Raw genomic sequence first — 19683 nt, forward strand, 5'->3', positions numbered from 1 at the left:
CGTACAAAAGTAATTTATCTGAAATGAAATGTACAATTGAAACTCACGCTGAGTATATAATGTTCGGTTACACTCGAACTTAGACACCTTTACTTGTTTATAATAATATAAAAATTTAATTGTCTTGCCAAAACAAATTCAACACAAAGCTTGGCAAGTCCTAAAACTCGCTCTTTAGATGAACACGATCTATGAAAGATTAAATGTGTTTTAAGTGAATTATTTCGCATTCTAAGCTTTGAGAAATGTCCGACTTGTATTTTTCGACAAATTTTGCTGCGCTCGCCCGAACTGTAATTTCATCCGTGTCTTCAAATTGCCACAAAAAGGAAAACGTATCGCTCAAATTTTTCATAGCTGCAAATCGTTCAGTAATGCCAGTGATTACCGAATCAACGATCACCAGGAATGTATTTTTTTTAAATCAGACTGTGAATGAACCGTAATCATCTCATTACAATTATCTTCAGAACGTCTTTTGGGTTTTCTCTTTCGAAGGTCCGGAAAGTTTGGCGAGATGTTCAATTGAATAGCAACTTTTTTGCATTCGTTTAAAATTGTTTCGCATTGGTTCCTGATCAACTTCAAATCAGCTAATAAGGCATCTAGATGTCGGACCTCAACATCTGTGGTGGCGCCTCTAGCTTGGAAATGTGGTCCACGATCCTTTCATTAATGGTAGTCAGTATTTTGAACGAAATTGAGGACAGCAAGATACATTCGAACTTGTTGATGTACTTGAGAATGCCGGTAACACCTCCGTATGCTTGCGTAGTCAAACTTGCCTTTTGCCTGAAAGACTATGAAGAGAGCTCGGTACATTTTTTTTTTGAGGATGTCCCATTATTGTGGACTGCTGCTGAAGACAGTAAAACATTTTTGTACAACTCCGAAAAAGTAATTGCAGCCCTACAACATTCTGCAGCATCAACACCACATAAATTGAGACTGTGGGTTGCACAAGGCGAGTAATCAGCATTCGAGTTTTTGTTGAGAATGTGACGTAATGCTCCGTTGAAAGCTCCTTTCATATTGGCGCCGTTATCGTACCCTTGTGCACGACAATCTTTTAATGGGATTTCATGTTAACCTAGAGTATGGAAAATTAGATCAGCGATTTTCTGACCAGTTTTTTTGTTACAATTCACGAAAGCCAAAAACCGTTCTTGAATTGTAAAATTTGTTGCTTTCGAATTGAAATGTAGTTAGCGCAAAATGAACGAGTAATCGGCATTCGAGTTTTTGTTGAGAATGTGACGTAATGCTTCGTTGAAAGCTCCTTTCACATTGGCGCCGTTATCGTTCCCTTGTGCACGACAATCTTTTAATGGGATTTCCTGTTAACCTAGAGTATGGAAAATTAGATCAGCGATTTTCTGACCAGTTTTTTGGTTACAATTCCCGAAAGCCAAAAACCGTTCTTGAATTGTAAAATTTGTTGTTTTCGAGTTGAAATGGAGTTAGCGCAAAATGGACGTCGTTAACGTGACTAGCATCAGGCATAGCATCAACGATAATAGCAAAATACTTGGCTTTCTTGCCTTGATCTATATAGTTTCCCTCACGTGCTTTGCACAAATTTCTATAAACTCGTTCTGAATGTCTGGGGAAAGATAATAAATTTGTAAACGTTTGTGCTGCTGTTGTGAAATCCTAACTTTCTCCAAACGATCTCTAAGTGTCGGATCATAACGGCTTATGAGACTTTAGATGACCAAAAAATGTCCATCGTTTCGTTCACCAAGATATATACCTTCGCCTTGAAAGCTAGATCTCTTTCACCCAATAATAAAATAGTGTCCAAAATTCTATATAAAATTTCTTTCCACTTTTCAGTTTCAGTGATTAGCTGTTCATTGATAAGTGTATCCTCCTTTTGAATTAGATTTTGTAAAGATCGCCATTGAATATAACATTTAATGTGATCTTGAGTATTTTCGGGTGATGGCAGTTTATCGTATAGCTTCTTCCATACCTGGAATTTCGAATATCCCTACAACAAATTTTAGGTCGATTTAAGTATTGGTGCTTAACAGACGACATGGTAGGTAATAAAAAGCTTTGCTTCTGGCACTCCACACTAACCAGTCACGCTCCACTTTCTCTCCGCCCACTGAGAAACCTCGGGCCCGGGGAATCCCGTTTTAGCACATTCACTGCGCGCGCATCGAAGAATTGCACATAATATCTCTAATTCACGCCGCTAAAAAGTAACGGTTAAAAGTAAAAAGTCAGAAAAAAAAACTAATTTTATTAATGAAACGTCAAAACTTCTGAGAAAGAGTTTCCGCAACTATTGAGTGGGAGAATTATTTTTGAGTATTGTTGATTTAATTTTTGTAGATTTTCAATCGAACTTATGGAAAAGATAAAAGCATATTTTTAACATGGCTTAACGAGTAAAAATTCATATTAAATTTTTATCCTCACAGACGGCAATCATGAGCATTTAGAGAACTGCTTTTAATGGTTTCCAATCTTATTTTACAAAAAAGTTTTTAACTAAGACTTAATCCTCTGGAAAGTTGAGTTCGCACCGGTATGGCCGGAAAGCAAAGCTTAGAAGAATCTTCTTGTCTTACATATTACATAAGTAAAGGAAGCAAAGGAAGGGACAACACTGGACTGATGTCGTCAATGGCATACAGTACAGAATGCATTGGGTGCCAGCATCTGGGGCTCTTACTTCATACATATTTTAACGAATTTTGGGAAATTCCTGATTATTCTGCAAATTCTGTTATAGTCCGAATCGCTGAACTGTCTAATAAATTACTAAAACATTCAGTATAGCAAAATATACCTACAGTAGTACTTCAATAAAGCGTGTTAAAACCAAACTGATTCATTATCCCTCAGCTGGCGCTGTTTTAATACTCTCGGTTACCTGGTTCGCCCATTTCTCCTAAGGTCTAGACTTTTCACGAACAACCCTCCGGAAAAGCTGCTTACTTATTTTTCCTGTATGTATCTGGTATTCGCTTTGTCTTCTAGTTATATGCATATGTATGTGTGAGTAATTACTTGTGCTCTTAGGTTTTGACTGTATGGGTCATCATAATGAATAAAAAATGAATTTTTTAAATAATTATTACATACTGTTTTCCCCACGAATATTTTCGGGAAAATATATATAATATGCGATATACTTTGATCTAAAATACCCTTTTTATTTTAAGTTCGACAATTTTGTGGTTCAAAATATATTAACTCATTTCCGACTTGACCTCGACCAATTTGCTTACATTTACTTGCAGCAGGTACGTGCTACAATTGTATACAGCCAACGCCTGCCTGTGTATGCATGCATGGTCAACTTAACTACAGCATACATACATATATGTACTTGTAAATAAACCTACTAATCACTTAGCAAGTAGCTAGTTTTACGAAGTTATTATTTATGTCAGAATTACCCTGCAAAAACACTCTCGTCATTCCACGTCATTTGACTAGTCATTTTACGGTCATAGGTTATATTCATAGTCACATTAGCATGGGCGTGATTAGGTTTTATGACCAAATTTTTTGTAGGGTAGTATAAGTAGATGTAAGATTGTAAATAGAAAACAGCATTAAATGTTATTTCAATGTAGAAGCAACGTTCATTTCCTTAATTCAGAAAGTTCTTGTTTTATTATTGCGAGTTTTACATAAATATTATTAGGAAAATGCCGAAAGTTAAATGTTTTCATCCATTTGGTTTGTTTCCGCACCCAAACACCAAAAACTACGGGACTCTGAGAGAAGTAAAAAAAAAACACTTATTGACGCTGGATATTCCTGTAACAAAAAAAGCGATGGAACAACGAATTTGCAACAAATGCCGACTTAAGCTATCTAAAATCAAAAAAAGATATTGAGGTTTGTATATACTTGCACATATAATAATTGAATATACAAATTTTGAAACAACATATCTATTTATGGAACTCATATGTAAGACATTAGCAGCTGCCCTCATGTACACATATGGTTTTCCATATCTTAACTTCGATATTATTAAACTCGTCAAATATTAGGTATTTATCATACATTTATTCGTTTTTCCAGATGAAAGAATCGATGTTATTAATTTCAGCGAAGTACTTATTGAAACTGATAGCGACGTGAATTACGCTCCGGAATTTTCTACATCTGCATAATTGGAGAAAGACAGAAAAGCAATGTTCGAGCAACTAGTTTAATCAACAAAGCCTTAAAAATAATCGGAGTTTCAGCAATCCAAGGAAAAAAAAAAAAAAAACGCTATTCAACTGAGAAAATGCAGAATGTTTCTGAAGCAATTTCATGAAAAATGTTTGGCATACCCAGTGATGACAACGTTTGCTTCGATGAAAATGGTGGAAACGAAATATTAAAAAATAAAATAAATGTGAGGCGCGATAATCTCCGAAGAGATCTAAGGCCGAGCTTCTCTTCCAATTTGCGTCGTGCTCCTATTGATTTTCTCTACAAATCGGCCGGACGGGACCTACATATTTTATGCCGACTCCGAACGGCATCTGCAAGGCAGATAAGTTTTCACTGAAAGCTTTTCATGGCAGAAATACACCCGGAGCGCTTGCCAAATACTGCCGAAGGACGACCCCGCATAAAAAAATTGTCTTCTAATTGAAAAACCTTATTTCTAAAATTTTGATGTTGCTTTGCCCGGGGTGTGAACCCAGGGTATACGGTGTGGTAGGCGGAACACGCTACCATCACACTACGGTGGCCGCCAAGTGGCCGAAATATTACAAACTCTTAAATACGCATTCGCTGCTACCAGTGATCGAGCAAAACAACTTAGAATTTTAACAATTTGCAAAGATTGGCCTCATCGGAAAATTCAACATTATTTCTCTGCTACAGTTCATATGATAACTGTTGCTAAGAAAATTGCTGAGGAAAAAGGAATTCTGGAAGAAGCAAATCCCAAGAGTCATCCGCCATTAGAAAGAGAAGTTATTGATTTAATAATACAATTTTATGAACTCGATGAAAATATTCGTGTGATGTTCGGGAAAAAAGATTTTGTCTCCGTAAAAATTAATAACGAACTCATTCACGTGCAAAAGAGGCTACTGTTGATAAACTTACGCCAACTTCATCAAATATTTAAGGAAAATCACCCCACGGTTAAGTGTGGTTTTTCAAAATTTGCAACTTTGAGACCAAAACGTTCTGTTCTAGCAGGTTCAAGTGGTACTCATTCAGTATGTGTTTGCACTATACATGAGAACGTAAAATTATTAGCCGAAGGACCTAACATCAAGCATCTAACTGCTGAGTCCGTGCACCCAATAAAAAGCTATAAAGACCGTTTAAAATGTAAGTTATGTCTTAATGCATCAACAAATTGTTATTTCGGAAAATATGCACAGTGCCCTGGGGCAACCAATTTGATCGATGAAATAAGAATAATTTTGGAGGATAACTTCATTGCGGAAATAGCTTACAGACAATGTGTGGACGTCGATAGAACCACTTTGCAAGTAATGGTATCCCCAGTTGATGAATATTTACAAAACTTAGAGTCCGGTTTAAAAAAATTAGTGTTGCATTCATACATAGCTAAAAGCCAAAACAAGTTTATAAGCAGAAAAAAAGAATCTTTACCAGAAAATGAATGCATCGTTATCTGTGATTTTGTCGTGCAAAATGCTGCTCAAGGAATTCAGTGGAATAACAATCATGCAACAATTCATCCATTTGACATGTATTACAGGCATGAAGGAGCAGGAGCAAAAAGTTAGGTAAATTAAAAAGGTGAAAAATTTTGGTTTTCTTTTTTTTTTCTTTTTCATTGTTAACAATTTTTTCTTTTTTCTTCTTTTCTTTGGATTAATATTTTAATTTTATTTTTATTTGTTTTTGTTAAAAAAATGTTTGTTTTATTTTTGCTTAGCGGATTAGGTGATAAGCTTAAGTTTGTTTTTCTTTTTTTTTTCTCTTTCATCTACGGATTAGGCGCAGAGAATTAAATATGCATTTGCTTAGCGGATTAGGCGCATAAGCTCAAATTTTTCTTTTTTTTTCTTTTTCATCTCCGGATTGGGCGCAGAGAATTAAATAAATATTTGCTTAGCGGATTAGGCGCATAAGCTCAAATTTTCCTTTTTTCTCCTGGACCAGAGGTGTTAACATTTCTCGAACCAGCTATGGGGAGATCGCCAGAATCCCGTCTGGAAGTAGTGTAGCCAATTGTCAAATTTGATGGCACTACGAGCCAACTAAGGCACGATTTGTCCCACTTACAAGCCCCCTCTTATTAGATAAACTCCCTCTTGGTGCCAGATCTTTTATAATTTCTTTTCATGTTTTTTGTATGTTTGTTTGTTTTATTGTGTGGGGGTAGTTTGTCCCCTTCTTTTTATATTTTTAGTGTGGAGTTTATGAATTTTTTTCCCACTAAGTTTGGTGACTGAAACTTTATTGTCTTTTGAAACGATTTCTTTCTTGTATAGAGGTTAGGTTTTTGCTATCCCTTTATTTGCTTATCGTTCACGTATACGACGTCATTTTCGTAGCATCCGGTAGCATCCTTTTTTTATTGTGTCTTTTTATCTGAGCCATTTGCTTTTCCCTCAATAGTGCTTTAATTTGGATATTCATTTTTCTGCTCTGGTCAAGGAGTTCTTGGAAGTTGGAGGCTTGTAAGCGTTTAAAAAAATGTCTGTTGGCTCGTTCATTACCGAGTGGACTGAATTATTATAGCTATGATAACAAGTTCCTTGGTCCTGAGGGCTTCATTCTCCACCTTTAGGCATCTAAAATTTTCAAGTAACGTAGAGTGGAATCTCTCGATTTGGCCGTTCACCTCCCTCCTCTGAGTTGGGGTGCGGTGAAGCTGAATTCCTAGAGATTCTAACAAGCTTTGAATAACAGGGCTAATAAATCTGCGTTCTTTTTCAAAGGGTAAAATTCTAGGGGTGGGGAAATAGTGCAGAAGTTTCACAATTTTTTGCCTAAGGTGCAGGGTTCCTTTGTTTTTGATGTGAAAAAGCTTTGCGAATTTAGAAAATTTATGGATGCAACTCAAAAAATTTTCCCCCTGAATTTCGAATATATCTAAGTGAAGGATTTCGCATGGTCGCGATGGGATTGGTGTAGCCTGTATTTCTGGCCTATGGGGGTGCCTGCCGTACTTACTGAGTTTACACGTCTCACAAGCCAGTACATATTTCCTAATTTGACTGCTCATCTTGGTAAAATAGCAATGCTCAAGAAGTTGTTTCCTATTCTCCTTGGCATTACGGTGAGCCCTCTTGTGCTCCTTTGTTATTGCCTCACACACACTATCTGGATTTCTTAAGTCCTCCACAAGGGTTTGCGCTATTCGTACCTTATAGTTGGTAAAATGGTCTAAATAAACTCTCTGTAATAGGCCTAACTGATCTTCCGGTATTTTGATACCATTGATGACATTTGGGCTCAGTTTTTCTTTCAAAATGCTAATTAGTTCGTTTTCACTAATGCTTTCTATCCCTACGTAGTGAGTGTCCAGGGTGTGGTTCTTCGTAGATTTGAAGTCTGCCCCCGAACACAATTTGGTTTCTGAAAACATTTAGTGGTACTTCCACGAAGGGGATCAGGTCTGTGTTATCCTGTTCTGCACTATGGACTGTATCGGAATCTGATCCTATGGTTGCATTCTGACTACCGACCTCGGATGTGGGCGGCATTGAATCCCTCAGTTGGTTTACTTGGGTTTTTACACGAGAAAGGGCATCAGCCACGAAGTTAGATTATCCGGGTTTGTAGATGAGTTCATAATTGTACTCTTCGATCCGGGCTTTCCATTGCTTCAGCTTAGCATTGTAGTTGCGATTGCTGAGGGAGAAATTTAGTGGTTGGTGGTCGGTGAATATACGTATTTTCTTGGCACCATACAAGTAATTTCGCAGATTGTCTAACGCCCAAACGATGGCGAGCATCTCTTTTTCGTTTGTAGCGTACCCTTCCTCTGTGGTTGTTAAGCTTCTCGATATAAACGCAATTGGCTTGTCTTTACCATCATAGTCCTGCGACAATACCGCGCCAATAGCGTAGTCTGAGGCGTCTGTTGTTAAGTTAAAGGTTTTTTCGAAGTTGGGAAGTGTTAAGACTTCTGAAGTTTTCAACATTTCCTTAAGGTCATCGAATGCCCTAAGGGCGTCCCTATTTAGTGATATTGGCACTTTTTTGGACTGCGTAGCCTTAACTTGTGCGTGTTCGCCCCTTGTGAGGTTAGTGAGAGGTTTCGCAATTTTGGCGTAATCCCGAATAAATTTCCTATAGTAAGAAGTTAAACCTAAAAAACTTTTGAGCTCTTTTAGATTTGAGGGTGGCAACAGATTTCTTATCGAATTTATTTTCTTGGGATCTGGCAGGATTCCTTCGGAGGCTACAATATAACCCAGAAATTCAACGCTTCTTTTTAAAAAATGTGTTTTTTTTTAGGTTAGCTTTGAGTCCCGCGTCTAGTAGTCTAAAAAGAATTGTTTCGATGTCCTCCAAATGGGTGGCCTCGTCCTTGCTCAAGATAATTATATCAGCGATATATACAAAACAAATTCGACCTATAAATTCTTTGAGGACATCGTCTATCATTCTTTGGAAGATAGAGGGCGCATTCTTTAGCCCGAAAGGAAGTCGCAGGAATTCATATTTTCCATTCATGGTGGAAAATGCCGTTTTAGGGATGTCACACTTTTTCATTGGGATTTGGTGGAATCCTGAAGTTAAGTCCAGTGTGGTAAAATATTTGGCTTCGCCAAGGCTGGGAATAGTCCCGTTGATGTCCGGAATTGGATGTGTATCGGGAATCGTTACGGCGTTTAACCTTTTAAAATCAATAACCATCAGGTATTTCTTTTCTTCATCCGAGCCGGATTTCTTTGGGACAATCCATAGGGGGGAGTTATAGGGACTCTTTGACGGACGGATGATGCCTTGTGAAAGCAGTTCCTGAATTTGTCTTTCGACCTCGCCACGCATGTTGACGGGTTAGGGATAGCTTTTGGTGTAAATAGGGTTTTCGGTTACTGTTTTTATCTCAGCCTGGAGGTTGGTTTGGATTTCCGTGGATTGGTCGACTGGACCGAATAAAGTTTCGTACTTTTCTAGTATCCCATACAGCTTGCTTTTCGTATGTTCGGTGACATAGTTGTCAAGGGGGATGTATATATTAATGGAGTTAACTTGTTGCGCAGTCTTTCGCTTAAGATGCATTGAGCTCCCTATCTAACACCGCTTTAATTTCTGAGAGAGTATCATCCCCTATTATCCTGTCAAATGATTCTAGACCGGGAAGGACAAAGAATGTATTCGGCAGATCCCTACCAACAAACTGAAAAAAGTTTCCGCAAACTTTCTTGTCGATTTTGATTCTTCTTCCAGCCGAGATTACGTGGAATGGTTTTTCCACTGGGGTAGTGTTTAAAGCTAGGCACTCGCTAATGTGGTTTTTGTTTGTGCCGGTGTCAACTAAGAACTCTAATATACCTTTACCCTGAGTGGCGTACTCTAAATATGGTACGCCGGACACGAGGCTCCCATTGTAAAATTTAGTTGGTCAATTGTTGAATCCTTTTGTTCACTGAAGGCATCTTCTCCCTCTTCTTCGTCTACGGTCACTAGATGAAACAATTTTTGTTTCTTGTTTGTTTCGTTGTTTGAAAATTTTGTTGGAAGCTGACTTTTCCTTGGGCCGTCGTACCTAGAGAACCTGGAATTTCCTGTCTGGCGGGTTTGAGGATGCACCGGCATCCACTCTTAAAGCCGTGGGGGTCACTGTTGTTGCGCCAGCTTTGCGCAGATTGGTGGCTATTCCTGGTTTGCCCTGACCTAGCGTATGGGGAGTTGAATCCCCTCTGATTTTGATGTCGGTCTGCAAAGCTCCCATTGGAGTGGGTTGCATTATTGTTCAGGGCTGGATTCTGCAGTGTGCCAGAGTAGTCTGTGCTGCAGCGAGGAAAATATGGCTGTGATGGAGTTTGGTACGAATCGCGGAACATTCGTCCACTTCTGTTTAATGCCTGTGGGGCGGTAAATAGCGTTTCGCCGATCCACGTTCATGAACGTGAGGCATGACGAATATGCCTCAGGTAAGGATTTTGGCTTCTGCATAAGAAGCAAGGTCGGCAAGTCGCCGTTTAGCCCCCTGATGAAGACGTCCAAGGCTCTTCGTCTATGTGCCTCGGCCAATGCCTTCACCGTTTCTGTGTGCATATATTTATCAGTGGTTGTCGTATTTATCATGAGTGACAATTGCTTGTTTATTTGAGCATAGAATTCGGACAACTTTTGTCGCCCCTGGTCACGAGGGTAAGTTGATGATCAAGGGTTTCGATATCCCTAACGTCCGCATAATACAAGGAGAGAATCTCCTTGATTTTCTTCCAATCCGAATCTAAAATATTGTGAAACACCAAGGCGGCATCTGCCGCTCCCCTAATCTTGCATCTTATGTGCCTTAAAATTGCCCTATATATTGGCTTTTGCCGAACGGGCTTATAATCACTTAAGACTTGTTCTACACTATGGATCCAGGAGGTATAGTGCCCCCGAGATCCATCAAACACTTGAAGTACTTTCACACAATCTGGTAACCTCGCTATTTCTTTGAGATCCTCCTCCGTCTGAGGAGTCACGAGAGGCTCTTCTACTGGTGTTGCCTCGCTATCGACAGATTGCCGACGAATCTCTTCTACCCTACTTTCTAGTCTCTCTAGGGTTTGACTAAGTCCTTGTATGGACTCGTCAGCGATTGTGGATTCTACGCTTTTGAGGCGTTCCTCGAATCTCCTCAGCTGATCAAGGATGGCATTCACGGCTCGATTCATTTCAGTCAGCGACTTCTTCATTTCGTCGGCGTTCATCATTAGGTTGTTATCTTTTCAGCAGTCAAGTGCACAGAATAACGCTGTTAGTATGAAGTTTCGCTGCCCCTTATCCCCATCGCTAATTAAAACGGGCGATAAATACGACCACTTTTTATATAGATATACACAATTTTGGAACACATTAAGCAATATGTATGAGAAAACTAACTTTATATCCGACCTATTTTACTTCCGAAAAAACTTTATAATAAGAAATTGGAGAAAATTAAAATATTTTGGGATAGGCGCGTTTTCCGATGTTTCGGTAGCCACAACTCGAAGCAGAGAGAAGTTGACCTACGTACATTCGAATTTTGTGTATGTTTTTATCAGCATCTGAACACAGTGCACTTCACTTTAACGTTCACCGTTTCGAAATTTTAAGCACTAGTTTTAGCACATTCACTCCACGCACATCGAAGAACTGCACATAATATCTCTAATTCACGCAGCAAAAAGTAACGGTTCAAAGTAAAAAAACTAATTTTATTAATGAAATGTCAAAACTTCTGAGTAAGAGTTGCCGCAACTATTGAGTGCGAGAATTATTATTGGGTATTGTTGATTTATTATTTGTAGATTTTCAATCAAACTTATGCGAAATATAAACGCATATTTTTAACATGGCCTAACGAGCAAAAATTCATATTAAATTTTTATCCTCACAGACGGCAGTGATGAGCATTTAGAGAACTGCTTTTAATGGTTTCCAATCTTATTTTATAAACAAGTTTTTAAATAAGGCTTAATCCTCTGGAAAGTTGAGTCCGCACCGGTATGGCCGGAAAGCAAAGCTTAGAAGAATCTTCTTGTCTTACATATTACATAAGTAAAGGAAGCAAAGGAAGGGCAACACTGGACTGATATTATCAATGGCATACAGTGCAGAATGTATTGGGTGCCAGCATCTGGGGCTCTTACTGCATATATATTGTAACGAATTTTGGGAAATTCCTGATTATTCTGCAACTTCTTTTATAGTCCGAATCGCTGAACTATCTAATAAATAACTAAAATATTCAGTATAGCAAAACGTACAGTAGTACTTTACTTAAATCGTGTTAAAATCAAACTGATTCATTATTCCTCAGCTTGCGCTGCTTTAATACTTTAATACTCTCGGTTACCTCGTTCGCCCATTTCTCCTAAGGTCTAGACTTTTCACGAACAACCCTCCGGAAAAGCTGCTTACTTATTTCTCCGTTATGTATCGGGTATTCACTTTGTCTTCTAGTTATATGCATATGTATGTGTGAGTAATTACTTGTGCCTTAGGTTTTGACTGTATGGGTCATCATAATGAATAAAAAAATAATTTTTTAAATAATTATTACATACTGTTTTCCCCCATGAATATTTTCGAGAAAATATATATAATATGCGATACAATTTCATCTAAAACCATTTTGATTTTAAGTTGGACAATTTTGTGGTTCAAAAGATATTAACTCATTTCTGACTTGACCTCGAGCAATTTGCTTATATTTACTTGCAGCAGGTACGTGCTACAATTGTATACAGCCAACGCATGCCTGTGTACGCATGCATGGTCAACTTAACTACAAACATACATACCTATAAGTACTTGTAAATAAACCTACTAATCAATTAGCAGGTAGCTAGTTTTTCGAAATTATTATTTATATCAGAATTAGTATAAGTAGATGTAAGATTGTAAATAGAAAACATATTAAATTTTATTTCAATGTAGAAACATCGTTAATTTCCTTAATTCAGAAAGTTCTTGTTTTATTATTGCGAGTTTTAAATAAATATTATTAGGAAAATGCCGAATGTTAAATGTTTCCATCCGTTTGATTTGTCTCCGCACCCAAATACCAAAAACTACGGGACTCTGAGAAAAGTAAAAAAAAAACACTTATTGACGCTGGATATTCCTGTAACAAAAAAAGCGATGGAACAACGAATTTGCAACAAATACCAACTCAAGCTATCTAAAATCAAAAAAGATAATGAGGTTTGTATATACTTGCACATATAATAATTGAATATACAAATTTATAGCAACGTATCTATTTATGGAACTCATATGTAAGACATTGGCAGCTGCCCTCATGTACACATATGGTTTTCCATATTTTAACTTCAATATTATTAAACTCGTCAGATATTAGGTACCTTTCATACATTTATTCGTTTTTCCAGATGAAAGAATCAGATGTTATTAATTTCAGCGAAGTACTCACTGAAACTGATAGCGACGTGAATTGGGCTCCGGAATGTTCTACATCCATATCATTGGAGAAAGACAAAGATGCAAAGTTCGAGGCAACTAGTTTAATCCACAAAGGCTTAGAAATAATCGGAGTTTCAGCAGTTCAAAAAAAAAAAAGGTTCATCAAAAACGCTATTCAACTGAAAAAATTCAGAAAGCAATTTCAGGAAAAATTTTTGGCATACCCAGTGATGACAACGGTTGCTTCGACGAAAATGATGGAAACGAAATATTACAAACTCTTAAAGACGTATTCGCTACTACCGGTGTTGCTCGATCACAACATAGAATATAATATAAAAAATTCAAGAAAACTGGAACATCTGCGAACTTCTCTAATTTCTAATAGCTCGTTCTAACTTTCACCGTGTTAATAAGATTTGTTATAAAGATTACTTAAGTTGTTGTAAAGCTAAATTTTTTGAAAATCTAAAAAAGTTTTACATATTCGTAAATTCAAAACGGAAAACTTCTGGGTATCCTTCCTCATTAACCTTTGGACGTAAAAAAGCTTGTACTGATGACGACGTTGCTGAACTATTTTCTGAGTTCTTTAAGTTCACGTATTCATCCAGTGGTTTTTATTCCGGTCAATACCCCTACCGCTTAGATAGCTTGAATTCCATTAGAAATCCTGCTATTGATGGTGATATTGTTCTTCAGAATCTTTAATCTTTGAAGTCCAACTTTTCTCCGGGACCAGATGATGTTGCTAGTTGTGTGCTTAATTATTGCGCTGAAAACATATACGAGCCTATTTTAAAATTATTTGAGCTATCTCTGGGATCTGCGTCAGTTGTTCTTTTTGAAAACAGTCTTTTATTATACCACTTTATAAAAAAGGTAGTAGGTCAAAAGTTGAGAACTACAGGGGTATTGCTAAATTTTCAGCTATTCCTAAAATTTTTGAACAGATTGTTACCAGTCAACTTCAAAATCAGTGCTGTTCAACACGGCTTCATTCCTCAAAGGTCAACCACTACAAATTTGCTAGTGTTTAACTCTTTAGTTATGGAAGGATTTTTAGCGAACAAGCAAACGTACGTCATCTATACTGATTTCAGCAAAGCATTCGATACCGTCAACCATGAGTTACTTATTCATAAGCTTGATTTACTGGGCTTTCCTTTTGACATTAATGTGGCTGAAAAGCTATCTTTCTAACCGGACCCAAAAAGTCCTGTTCAAGTGCAATCTCTCGAAATCGTTTGGAGTTTCCTCCGGTGTACCTCAGGGAAGTCATCTAGGCCCTTTGCTCTTTACCCTATTCATAAACGACTTGCCACAGATAATATTACATTCCCATATTATAATGTATGCGGATGAATTCAAACTTTGCTACACTTACTGTCCTACCGATTTGAGTTCTTTGGATCTTCTTCGGGCCGACTTAGACTCGTTCCATTGTTGGTGCACAACAAATTTACAAGATTTAAATTACTTTAAATGTAAGCATATGACATTTCACCGAGTGATACCAGTTTTGAACCCGTATGTAATAGATGGTACCCCTTTGGAGCGTACATTTATTGTAAATGATCTAGGTGTTCTTTTTGATCCGAAAGTGAGTTTCAACATGCATATTTCATCTATTGCCAACCAAGCGTTGGGTGTACTTGGGTTCATTAAAAAATGGGCTAAAGAGTTCGATGATGCATATCTCACTAAGATTCTTTACACATCACTGGTCCGTCCAATACTCGAGCATTGCTCACGCGTTTGTTGCCCTGTTTCTCAAAGTCATATAAAGCGTCTTGAGTCAGTTCAAAAGGAATTTTTTATATTCGCATTACGTGGCCTTAACTGGGACTCAAGTCTCCACCTTCCACCATACAGACTTCTTCTTATTAGCTTACCCACTCTGGAAAACTGGAGAATATTACGGGGGGGTTTTGTTCATCCATAATCTCCTTATTGGAGAAATTGATTCTGCTGACCTTCTCAGCCGATTGTTTTCTGCAGTTCCTCCTAGGGTTTCCAGACAGTACGTTCCTTTTTATTTACACCTTTGTCGTCGAAACTTTTTTAAAAATAATCCTCTGCTTATCTGGTGCCTTGTGACTTGTATAGCTGTATCAGTCTTGAATGTACTTTTGCCACTATACGTAATGCAATGCTCGCCTATCTAAACTAAGAGATACAAGCAAATTTATTTTTTAATATGCTGGAATTATTATTTCTTCTATAGAAAACGGGCACGGTATCGTATAAGGCTGGATTGGATACATCAGTACTTCAACCAGTTCGCGCGTTCCCCCTACTGGGCATCCAGCTCCTTTATGAGCACGTCGCGTCAGCCCCCTTATAGGCACCAAGCTCCTTTCTGAGCACCTTGCGTAAGCTCCCTTCTGAGCTCCTCACGACAACCCGCCACTGGGGACACTTATATAAATCCTTAAATAACATTACTTTCTGTATAATAGAAATTGTAATGCATATAATTATATACAATTTACTTTAAATTTTTAGCAGTCGACCGCTTTGTTTTTGAGTCGACTATAATTTTAAATAAAAAAATAAATAAATTTTAACTATTTAAAAAATTGGCCTCATCGGAAAATTCAGCATCATTTCTCTGCTAAAGTTCATTTGATAACTGTTGCTAAGAAAATTGCTGAGAAAAAGGAATTCTGGAAGAAGCAAATCCCAAGAGTCATCCGTCATTAGAAAGAGAAGTTATTGATTTATGCCCCTATTACCGTTTACAACTCAACTCTGGTTGGGTTGAAATTTCGCAATTTGGTATTACAGATTACAACTCAACCTGTCAAAAAAATGTCGGTTGAGTTGTCTAGTCTAACAACTTTTTGTGGCATTACCGTTTACAACCTTGTGTTGGTGTAGTTGTCAAAGACGTCAAAATCTTACAACTGATTACTAGCAGTTGTCTCATACAATTTTACAGTTATTTTGAGAAAATGTCACGTTTTACAGTACAGTTCACAACCTAATTTTTAGCAAAAATTTTCAAAGTTGGTATCAAAAGACACGTTTAGACCTCCGATTTAAGAATCCGATAACAAAAATTTAAAATTTTATTTCTAATAAATTTCTTATATATATATTAATCTGTTTTATGAGCTCTAGGCCTGTTTTAAATAAAACAACTCCGTTTGTTGCTTATATGTATTTAATTTCGATATTTCGATCTCAATCTGAGATCATCATCAGGACTGTAATAAAAAACAATAAAAACACACATTCAATTACACATAAAAAACATATCCATCTCTTAAACATATTATATTTCACATAAAAACATGCTAATCTACTTAAACATAATGCATAAGCGCGACTTACATCTTCCGCTGTGATGCAAAGACTAAAAATTATGAAGAAAAGTGATTATCGGAACCAACGAAAAAATAAACAGAGAGTGTAAACATGTAGATAATCAAATGAAATACCGTAATTGTAAACAAAAATTGAGAAAAATTTACAACAATAATATGGCAAGCGGCGAAAATAATAATACTGTAGGTATGCATACAAGTAATCAGGTGTATAGTTATTGTACCAAGGCACAGAAACTACATGAGTGTGCATGTGCAGAGAATGGAGCAAATTGTTATTATTTTTGTTTTATTTTATCAAGAGTATTGATTGTGCTTTAAAATCAGGTTGCGGTAGGCGTAAGCACAATGATCCGTGTCAGCCTTAAAATTCATCCTTCTATCATTAGGGGTGTTCACTATGTGAAGCATTTCTAAAGTAAAACGCTTATGATAATTTTTCTTCTCTTCCAAAATTTTGATATTTTCGAAATCCGGGTAATGTCCGGTATCCTTACAATGAGATGATAGAGCCGTTTTGTTGTCAGAAAAATTGTTCCTTAATTTTATATTGGATTTGTGAGCGGATATCCTTGTCTTCAGTTTTGATTTTGTAGTACCCACATATACTTTCTCGCATACGTGGGACCCGTCGCCGTTGCAAGGAATCCTATAAACAACATCCGATTTTTCTTGTATTGGTATTGGGTCTTTTAATCTGCTGAACACCTTTTTTAAATAATTGCTGTAGGTAAATGCTAGCTGAACATTATCCATATCATACATTTTTGAATGTTTGATCCTTTTTGAAAGCCCAGGGATATATGTGACGGATTTAAAGATTTTGGCATTTTGATTTTTCTCCTTATTATCTTTACCTAGACGCGAGTAATAATTATATATAAGTTTGTTCACTAATTTAATTGGAAAATCGCTCTTTTCGAGGGTATCCTTTATAAGTTTAATATTTTTGGTATGGTAAATTCTATCAATAATTGAGAGAACTCGTCTCACGAAATTATTGGCCGTGTTCACTATTACTCCTCTATCATGCTGTGAGTTGAAGTTAATCAGTCTGCCGGATGCAGTAGGTTTTTTGTACCAGTCTAATGCTAATTGGTTGTTCCTCCTAATCACTAGGGTGTCCAGAAAAGGTATTTTTCCGTCCCTCTCTACTTCAATAGTGAATTTAATCGATCGGTGGTATCCGTTAAATAGGTTAAGCAAAATATTTGTGTCCTCCGTTTTTATTATCGCGAACAAATCATCTACATATTTCGTAAGCATTCGTGGTTTGTTCGGCGCCTGCATTTCAAACCGGGATAAAAGTTCCTCCATCACAATATCCGCAATAACCGGTGACGCTGGGGATCCCATGGGCATTCCCGATCGTTGCTCGTATATTTTATCCTTATATTTGAAATACCGATTTTCCTTAATGCAAAACTTGACTACCGTCAAGAAAAGTTCTTTCGTCATGGACGTGTGCTCCTTTATCATTTCCCAATTTGCACCTATTATGTCTAGTGCTAAATCAACTGGTATGCTGGGAAATAAAGACACGACGTCGAACGACACCAAACTCTCGTCGTCATGCACATACGTATTGTGTATCTTATTTTTGAACTCAGCTGCATCTTTGATGTTGTATTTGGATGAAGAGGTCAGATTTTTCAGAATTTGTATGACAAATTTACACAGATTGTAGGACGGAGACTTGACGGACGAACAGATAGGTCTAAGTGGAATTCCTGCTTTATGGATCTTGGGCAGGCCATAGATTCGGGGGGGATAGGAAGTTTTACAATTAAGACTAACTTTTTCTTTTAAATCAATGACATTGTTGTTGTATAATTTATCCACTATATCGTTGTTTTTCCTTTGAAGCTGATTGGTAGGGTCGCGTTTTAATACTTTATACATAGAAATATCATTAACAATTTTCTGCATCTTTATGTCGTATTCAGTTCTGTCCATTAACACTGTGACATTTCCTTTATCTGCATTGAGAACTAAGATTTGTTCATTCTTTTTCAAAAATTGTTTTGTGGCTCGCAGTGTGTCTACCGTGAATTTGTCTCTAGCTGAAATTTTTGTTTTGTTAATGTGGTTCTGTAGAAGTGCCGTCAAGTTGTTCCTTTCGATTTCCGGTTTATCTTTTTCTTTAATAGTTTGAATGTGATTTTCCCCATCTGCTATCAATTTGAATAACGGGAATTCTATAACCAACGTGGGTGGGCAGAGCATGTTTGGGACCAAGGGAAAGAAGCCACATGATATTTGTCGGTATTTGTATATCCGTCGTGTTACAAATATATTCAGGTATCACCCTAATGTTAAAGCTTTGTTCCTGTTTTTGTTTTAGATGTTCGTACTTGCTAACTTGTGTATTTTTCATGTTGGTCTTGAGAGTATTCGTCAAAAGCTCTTCGCTTTTAAAGAATGTCGTGGCATCGTGTGTTGTAAGGGATTGTGTTATTAGTGTTTTTAACCTATTTACCTCTTTTCCTTTTCGCCGTAGAATTTCATGTTTTATTGTGATTAGTAAGTTTAAAAGTTTGTACCCGATCCTCTCCATGTATGTATTTGCGGTGTTCGATAGTTTTGTTGGTATTTTGTGGCTATTGATGTTGTTGTTAATAGTGTAAAGAATGGTTTTGGTTGCATTGGTTATGAAACTCGGTGTAACTCTATTTCTCCTACATCTCTCCAGGAACTTTGTTGATTCTGATATTCTCGCGATTTGCTGTGTGTTGCGTTGGTATTGTTTAATATTTCTCTTGGTTTTGTTGTTGTAACCATTTTTGATGTTTTTGTAAACGTTTGTGTTGCCGTTTACCTCTCGGTGTGCTCTCCGTTTTGACATAATTAATTTGTTTATTAGCCGTTAATGAATAAATATATATATTATTCTGTTTTATGAGCTCTAGGCCTGTTTTAAATAAAACAACTCCGTTTGTTGCTTATATGTATTTAATTTCGATATTTCGATCTCAATCTGAGATCATCATCAGGACTGTAATAAAAAACAATAAAAACACACATTAAATTACACATAAAAAACATATCCATCTCTTAAACATATTATATTTCACATAAAAACATGCTAATCTACTTAAACATAATGCATAAGCGCGACTTACATCTTCCGCTGTGATGCAAAGACTAAAAATTATGAAGAAAAGTGATTATCGGAACCAACGAAAAAATAAACAGAGAGTGTAAACATGTAGATAATAAAATGAAATACCGTAATTGTAAACAAAAATTGAGAAAAATTTACAACAATAATATGGCAAGCGGCGAAAATAATAATACTGTAGGTATG

At 36.9% G+C, this 19683-nt stretch overlaps 1 long non-coding RNA gene across 2 annotated transcripts in view; it reads left to right on the forward strand.

Moving 5' to 3' along the window:
• Nucleotides 1-13871, forward strand: part of LOC137236972 (uncharacterized) — a 29010-nt gene extending 15139 nt beyond the window's left edge. The window contains exons 4-5 of one of the 2 annotated variants that reach the window (XR_010948735.1): nt 3668-3864; nt 13014-13871. This is a non-coding gene — a long non-coding RNA (uncharacterized lncRNA). Of the gene's footprint in view, nt 1-3667; nt 3865-4053; nt 11321-13013 lie in introns of those variants that run through there. The other variant, XR_010948734.1, reaches the window with a different exon arrangement.
• The last annotated feature ends 5812 nt before the right edge of the window (nt 13872-19683 follow it).

This window comes from Eurosta solidaginis, chromosome 1 (genome assembly GCF_040869045.1).
Source record: "Eurosta solidaginis isolate ZX-2024a chromosome 1, ASM4086904v1, whole genome shotgun sequence".
NCBI lineage: Eukaryota > Metazoa > Arthropoda > Insecta > Diptera > Tephritidae > Eurosta > Eurosta solidaginis.